Source organism: Theropithecus gelada, unplaced genomic scaffold (assembly GCF_003255815.1).
Source record: "Theropithecus gelada isolate Dixy unplaced genomic scaffold, Tgel_1.0 HiC_scaffold_15875, whole genome shotgun sequence".
Classification (NCBI taxonomy): Eukaryota; Metazoa; Chordata; class Mammalia; order Primates; family Cercopithecidae; genus Theropithecus; species Theropithecus gelada.
The window spans coordinates 1287496-1295786 of record NW_020257631.1 but is presented as its reverse complement, the minus strand read 5'-3'; the positions used below and the strand labels follow the sequence as shown (position 1 = coordinate 1295786).

Here is an 8291-nt window from a genome sequence, read left to right as displayed (position 1 = left end):
TACTTTTTAAGTAAACAAAAGATGAGAAAATTCATTGGCAGTGAAGTTTTGTACTATAAGAAATGATAAAGTTTTACAGGTAGAAGGATTGTGATACTTGATAAATATCTGGATCTATACAAAATATTGATAAAATGTTCTAAATAGTAAAGATGTGAGAATATAAAAATTCATTTAAAAATACTTCTGAAAGATAATTGAGTGAAGAAAAATAGTAACAGTACAGTGGGGAGACTGTAACATAATTAGGAGTAAAACATAACAAAATAATAGCACAAAGAATTAGTGGAAGGAAGTGATGTGTGGCTGTTAAAACATATTGAAATGATATATTCCTAAAATTTAGACTGTAAGAACTTAAACATGTATATGGTAAATCCTAGAAAAAATAGTAAAAACAATTCAGAAAGCTCTGTCTTATAGGCCAATAGTGATGATAGAATTGAATAATTAAAATGCTCACTTAACACAAAAGGACAGTAGAAAAAGGAAGAGAAAAAGAATATATAGATACTAATGCGATGGAGCCTGGTGGACGGAAGTGGCTGTTGGAGGCTTTAAGTTTGCCACAGTTTACAAGGCCAGAGATAAGAATACCAACCAAATTGTCGCCATTAATAAAATCAGACTTGGACATAGATCAGAAGCTAAAGATGATATAAGCAGAACAGCCTTAAGAGACATACAATTATTACAGGAGCTAAGTCATCCAAATATAATTGGTCTCCTTGATGCTTTTGGACATAAATCTAATGTTAGCCTTGTCTTTGGTTTTATGGAAACTGATCTACAGGTTATAATAAAGGATAATCGTCTTGTGCTGACACCATCACACATCAAAGCCTGTATGTTGATGACTCTTCAAGGATTAGAATATTTACATCAACATTGGATCCTACATAGGGATCTAAAACCAAACAACTTGTTGCTAGATGAAAATGGAGTTCTAAAACTGGCACATTTTGGCCTGGCCAAATCATATGGGAGCCCCAGTAGAGCTTATACACATCAGGTTGTAACCATGTGGTATCGGGCCCCTGAGTTACTATTTGGAGCTAGGATGTATGGTGTGAGTGTGGACATGTGGGCTGTTGGCTGTATATTAGCAGAGTTACTTCTAAGGGTTCCTTTTTTTTGTCAGGAGATTCAGAACTTGATCAGCTAACAAGAATATTTGGGTACACCAACTGAGGAACAGTGGCCGGACATGTGTAGTCTTCCAGATTATGTGACATTTAAGAGTTTCCCTGGAATCCCATTGCATCACATCTTCAGTGCAGCAGGAGACGACTTACTAGATCTCATACAAGGCTTATTCTTATTTGATCCATGTGCTCGAATTACGGCCACGCAGGCACTGAAAATGAAGTATTTCAGTAATCGGCCAGGGCCAATACCTGGATGTCAGCTGCCAAGACCCAACTGTCCAGTGGAAACCTTAAAGGAGCAATCAAATCCGGCTTTGGCATCAAAAAGGAAAAGAACAGAGGCCTTGGAACAGGCAGGATTGCCCAAGAAACTAATTTTTTAAAGAGAACACAGGACATTTTACTACTGAAGGAAATAGTCAAAAAGGCAAATAATGGAAAAATAGTAAACATTGAGTAAATGCTGTAGAAGTGGATTTGTAAATATTCTACACATGTAAAATATATAAAACTATGGGTTATTTTTATTAAATGTATTTTAAAATAAGAAGAATATATAGCACACATTTATAAAAACAAATTGGTAAATTTAAAGCCAATCATGTTGGTAACTATATTAAATGTAAATTGTGTAAATTTGTCAGTTAAGAGCTAGGTATTGCCAAATTGAATTAACAAGAGCAAGACAAGTATATTCTATCTACAAGAATCTCACTTTAAATATATGGCTATAGATACATTCAAAATTAAAGGATGGAGAAAGGTATACCATGTAAACACTTGTTAAAAGAAGCTGAAGTAGGTATATTAGCATTACATAAAGTAGAGTTGAGAACAGGAAAGATTACAAGAGACATAAAGGGATATTACATAGTAATAAAGGGATAATTTAATCTAGGAAAAATAGCAATTCTATATGTATATTCTTCTAATGTTAGAGTTCCAAAATATATAAATAACTGATAGAACTGACAAGATAAAGGGACAAATCCACAATTATAGTTGGAAAACTCAAAATTCCTGTTTTTATAAACAATACATGCAGACAAAAAATCAGTTAGAAGACTTAGAATGTACTGTCAACCATTTTTACTTCATTTACTTCATTGGTAAAATATTAGAATATTTTCCATAGACTATTTTCCAACAGACAAGAGGAAAAATTCTTTAAAGTTTACACGGAACTACTTAGTGTAGTTAACATTAAGATAGAGTATTTTCTGTGCCATTAATAATGCTTCAAATGTTAAAAATTGAAATCGCCAAGTGCAGTGGCTCATGCCTGTAATCCCAGCACTTTGGGAGGCTAAGGCAGGCAGATCATGAGGTCAGGCATTCAAAACCAGCCTGGCCAACATGATGAAACCCCATCTCTACTAAAAATACAAAAGTTACTCAGGCGTGGTGGTGAGCACCTGTAGTCTCAGCTACTTGGGAGGCTGAGGCAGGAGAATCGCTTGAACCTGGGAGGCGGAAGTTGCTGTGAGCCCAGATCCGGCCACTGCACTCCAGCCTGGGCAACAGAGTGAGACTCTGTCTCAACAACAGCAGCACAAAATTAAAATAATACAAAATACATATTCAGACCAAAATAAAATCAAACTAGAATTTGATATCAGAAAGATACCTGGAAAATCCCTAAATATTTGGAAATTAAACAAAATATTAAACATTGCATAGGTCAAAAAAATCACAGAAAAATTAAAAAATATTTTGAATGGAATGAAAATAAAGCATATTAAATTTGGGGTAACATAACCAAAGAGCTGTTTAATTGCAAATGTGTAGAATCAAATGCTTATATTAGAAAATATTTTAAAAGGGCTAAAACTAATAATCTAACCTCCATTTAAGACTTTGCAAAAACAAGGGTAAATTAAAACTAAACAAACAGAAGGAAGAAAACCAATAGGAAAAAATAATAAAACTACAAGCCGCTTGTCTGAAAAAATTATTAAAATTGGTAAGCTTTTAGACAGACTAAGTAAAAAAGAGAAAAGATAGAAATGGCCAATATTAGAAATAAAAGAGGTTACATTACTACAGAACCTATGGACATTAAAAAGGTAAAGAGGATATATAAACCTTATGGTCATAAATTCAATGTTAGATAAAAGAGAAAAAAGTTCTTAAAAGTTAGAAGCTTCCAAATATCACTCAAGAAGAAATAGATAACCTTAATACTTCTATGTCTATAAAAGACATAGAACTTAAAAAACCTTTCAACAAAGTTCTGGGCCCACACGACTTGACAGGTAAATTCTACTAAACATTTAAGGAAGAAATAACACAAAATTTATGCAAACTCTTCCAGAAAAACAAGAGCAAATAAACTTCCCAATTCATTTTATCAAGTTAATACCATCTGATATCCTGATACAAAAATTATACAAAGACATTATAGGATAAGAAGACCACAGAACAATATCTCTCATAAATATAGAAAAAAATGCTTAATAAAGTATTAGTCAAATCTTGTGATATAAAAAAGAGTAGTACATAATTATCAATCTAGGTGTATCCCAAGAATGCAAGGTTGGTTGAACTTTTAAATAGCAGATGGTATAATTTACTATATTAAAAAACTAAAAATAGTAATAACATTATGCTGGTGGAAATAGAGATAGTATTATATTAATGGATGTAGAAAAGGATACAAAGTCAATCTATAAAAATTAGCTATATTTCTATATAATAGCAACTAACAATTGAAAATTGAAATAAGAAAAATGCCATTCAAAATAACATAAAAACCCATCACATAATTAAGAGTAAAATTATAGATATATTCATATACATATATGTGTGTGTATATATATATACACATATGTATGTATATATAGAAAGAGATAAATGCAAGGCTATTATATTAAAAATCACAAAACATTATGCAGCAAAATAAAGACATAAATCACTGGAGAGAAATATTGTTTTTATGGATCAGAAGATTCAATATTGATATAATCCCAATTATCTCCTAATCCATCAAATTTCAATTGGGCATTTTCTTGGTAGAAATTGACAAGATGATTCCAAAATTAATATGAAAATTAAAGGACCTAGATTACCCCAAATAATTTTAAATATACAAAAATTTAGAGGTCGCACACTATCTGATTTCAAAACTTGCTGTAAAGTTAACCTAAATGAAACAGGGTAGTATTTATTTAAGGATAAAGGTATTGAGCAATGGAATAGAATTGAAGCCAGAAGTAGATCCACACATATATGGTTAACTGATTCTTTATAAAGGTGCCAAAGTAATTTATTGGAAAATGAGTAGTTTTTTTTAAACACGTAGGATTGAAATAACTGGAATCTAGATGTTACATAACGAAATTCAACACCTATCTCACACCATATTAAGAAAATGAGATTGAAATAGATTATAAGCCTTAATGAAAATTCTAAAACTTAAAAAAACTCTACATAAGAAAACATAAGAGAAAATCTTTTCTGCCTTAAGTTCATCAGAGATTTCCTAGATAGGACACACCCACACACAGACACACACAGACACACACACACACACACACACACACAAAACCGTAAATTACAAAAGGAAAATTAATAAGTTGGACTTTACATAATGAAAACATTTGTTTTTTGAATGACACTATTTAAACAGTGAAAATTCATGCTATAGATTGGGAAAAATATTTGCAAAACACATCTTTTGAAAGACTTGTATCCAGAATACATAATACAATCTTACAACTCAATAATGAGACAAACATCCCATAAAAAAGCAAAAAGACTTGATATTTCATCAAAGAAAATATACAACTGTCAAATAAGCTCATGAAAAGGGACTGAACATTATTATTCATTGTGAAAATGCAAATTAAAACCACAGTAAGATACAGCTATGTACCTATTAACTTGGCTGAAATTAACATGAAAATAAGTATTGGCAAGATTGTAGAACTAATGGGAGTCCAGAGCTAATGCAAAACGGTATGGCCATTTTGAAAAACAGTTTGGTAGTGTCTCGTAAAGTTAAATATATATCTGTCATATAAACCAGAAATCCTGTGCCTAGAAAAATAAAATTAAGAACTAAGAGAAATAAGAACATATATCTCTGCAAATATATGTATGCGAACCTAGCAATTTCATCTGTAATAGCTAAAACCTGGAAATATACCAATGTTCATCAATTGATGAACAGATTAACAAACGTAGTACAACCACACAAAGGAATACGATTCAGCAACAAAATCAACAAATTGTTGACACATGCAAAACCATAAATAAATCTAAAAGCATTATATTCAGTGAAATAAACAAGACACTAAATAATATGTATTATATGATTCCATGTGTATGACATTCCAGAAAGGGATTGCCAGGGACAGATGGTGGTAAGAGAGGATTAACTGCAAAGAACCCCTGGGAAACTTTTGTGAGTAAATAGAAATGTTCCATATGCTGATTGTTATGTTGATTATATGAATGCATACATTAATCATAAAACTATACACTAAAAAGGGTGAATTTTATTGTATTTAAATGGTACTTACATTGATGTGTGCTTAATGAAAAATGTATTTGTTTATAAAAATAGAAATGCAGAGAATTCGGGGAACATAAAGCCAACAGTGGCAGTCTAAGGTTTTGAATCTTTCTGAATCTGCATTTAAATTAACAGAGCAACTAAATATCAAAACTCCAAACCCATGAACAGTATTTATCACAAAACTAGCTGACAAAGTATCAAAACATACATGGGGGTAAGCACAGACCATCAAGGGCCATAAATTCATCAGGCTATTGAATGTGCAGGAGAAAGGCAGCAATAACTGGGAGTCGGATGGATTTGAGAAAGGAGATCCAAAGAGCCAGTCATTATTCACTGGAAAGCACAGCATGTAGTGGAAAATATCAACCTCAAATGGCCAACAACAATTCTAGTAAAACTACTGGACTCTAAAAAAAAAAGAAAGAAAAAAATCAATATTTTTGGTATTTGGACCAAAAATGCATATATTTTTTAAGGGAAGGAAAATGTGATTTTTATCAGATTTTTTGCTAACAGTCACCTTTATTTTGCCTTCCCTGTAAGAATTGCAACACAAGATAGCCAAACGGTAGATGAATGGGAAAATGTCTGTACAAAATTATTCCAGCTACTCAATGAAAACTCTGTGATGAAATTAGAATATCTACATGTTGTAACCAGAGTGAATTAATGGATCTGGGCATTGAGCATTAACAGCTGCTAACATTACAGAAAGAGCAAAGACCAGGCATGATATACTTCTTGATTAAAGAACACACCGCCACATATGGCCTTGCCAAAGACAGCTTGAGTCTGATGGAACCTCTGGATCCAAGGAGTTAATTTGAAGGAAATTCAGAGGGCAAAAGAATGTGTTAAACTACATCGTTAGTATAGTATCATCAAGGTCCAAACTGTGGAAACCTCTCAATGACCCAGGTTATTCAAAAGTTATGTTATAAGGAAAAGAAAGTGATGGAGGAGTAACCTGTAGATGAGAAGAGACTGGAGGCCGGGTGTGGTTGCTCAGGCCTGTATTCCCAGCACTATGGCAGGCCGAGGCGGGTGGATCACGAGGTCGGAAAATCGAGACTTCCTGGCTAACACAGTGAAACCTCGTCTCTATTAAAAATACAAAAAAACTAGCCGGGCGTGGTGGCGGGCACCTGTAGTCCCAGTTGCTCAGGAGGCTGAGGCAGGAGAATGGCGTGAACCCGGGAGGCGGAGCTTGCAGTGAGCGGAGATCACACCACTGCACTCCAGCCTGGGCGACAGAGCGAGACTCTGTCTCAAAAAAAAAAAAAAAAAAAGAAAAAAAGAAGAGACCGGAAAGACATTTTTCTTGTTTTTTACTAGGCAAGATGAAATGGTAGTGTACATACATTCATGAATAAAACCATAAAAAAAGAAACAAAGCAAGCACTATAAAAATCAGAATACTTGTTACCTATGAAAGCAGAGAGGTGGCTATGATTGAGGTAGGACACATGGAAGGGTTTTTGGAGTGGCTGGAAAAATTCTATTTCTTGTCCTGGGTGGTGGTTCAAGGGAATTTGCCTGTAATAATTCACTTGCTTTGTTTGAGTTGGTATGTCTATGTTTTATTTTACAGCAAGAAGGTTGAAAAAATAGTGTAGAAGAGAAGGACAATGATTTTTAAAAAATTACTGGCTAAGGTAGAAGATTAAATATGAAGAGAGAATTATTTTTGGCAAGCAGGGAGCCTCCATTTTGTCAGTAAATTATAAGGCTCTTTTCATTCATCCAACAGAAACAATTATTGCATGCCCACTAAGCAGCCGGGACATACCAGGTGCTTCTACTCTTGTAGAACTTAGAAGACACAGCAGTTATTTTTATCAGTTGGGGTGCAGTCAGGGAAACAAAATCACACAAAATCTTTCAACACATAGGATTTAATTCAGAAAATTGGTATGCAAGTGATATTAAAGCTAAGAAGCTAAAGAGGTGACCTAGAGGTTAGCAACATTAAGAAGCTGCTATTGCCCCGAGGATTGGAGAGACAGCAGGAGAGAGTGTGTTGTGAAAACCTAGAACCTGGGAGCAAGGATGGAGCGTCATTCTAATAGCAGCGGAGCCAAGGAAGAGCTGAAGCCTCTGGTGGATATTCTCCATGAGTGAGAGAGACAGACAGGAGAAATAACCTGGCATCTTCTTCCTCCCCTCTCCGATCTTATCTCCAGTCTTTAGAAAATTATACTAGAAGTTAGTACTAAACTTGTTCTTCCTTTTTACTTACAGTCATTTCTGGGAGAACATGATAATTTGTTATGATAAAGTCCTGAATAACAGCATATATATATAATATATATATTTGACATGGACATTAAAATGTATAACCACATACTAAAACATGGTATGAGAAGTTGGTTTTTAGAGAAAAACTGTTTTTTTTTTTTTTCTGTCCTATGCGCACCTTAAGCTATTGGTAAGCACATTGCCAGAGCAGTGACCCAATCTTTCTCTTCACTGACTAAAGAATCTCATGGACTAACAACATTTTTATTTTGGCTCCTCGTTGATCACGACTCTAGCAAGTGAACAGAAGGACTTATTTGTTAGAAATTCTGGTGAACAGCTTGCTGCAAGTTTAATCAAAACAAGTTTTGATTTAGACCAAG

The 8291-nt window shown here is 33.8% G+C and overlaps 1 pseudogene across 1 annotated transcript; it reads left to right on the top strand.

Annotated features, from left to right (window-relative positions):
* Positions 1–542: 542 nt before the first annotated feature.
* On the top strand, positions 543–1692 carry LOC112617064 (annotated as a pseudogene). Its single transcript, XR_003117839.1, has one exon. The product of XR_003117839.1 is annotated as a cyclin-dependent kinase 7 pseudogene (transcript).
* Positions 1693–8291: the final 6599 nt, after the last annotated feature.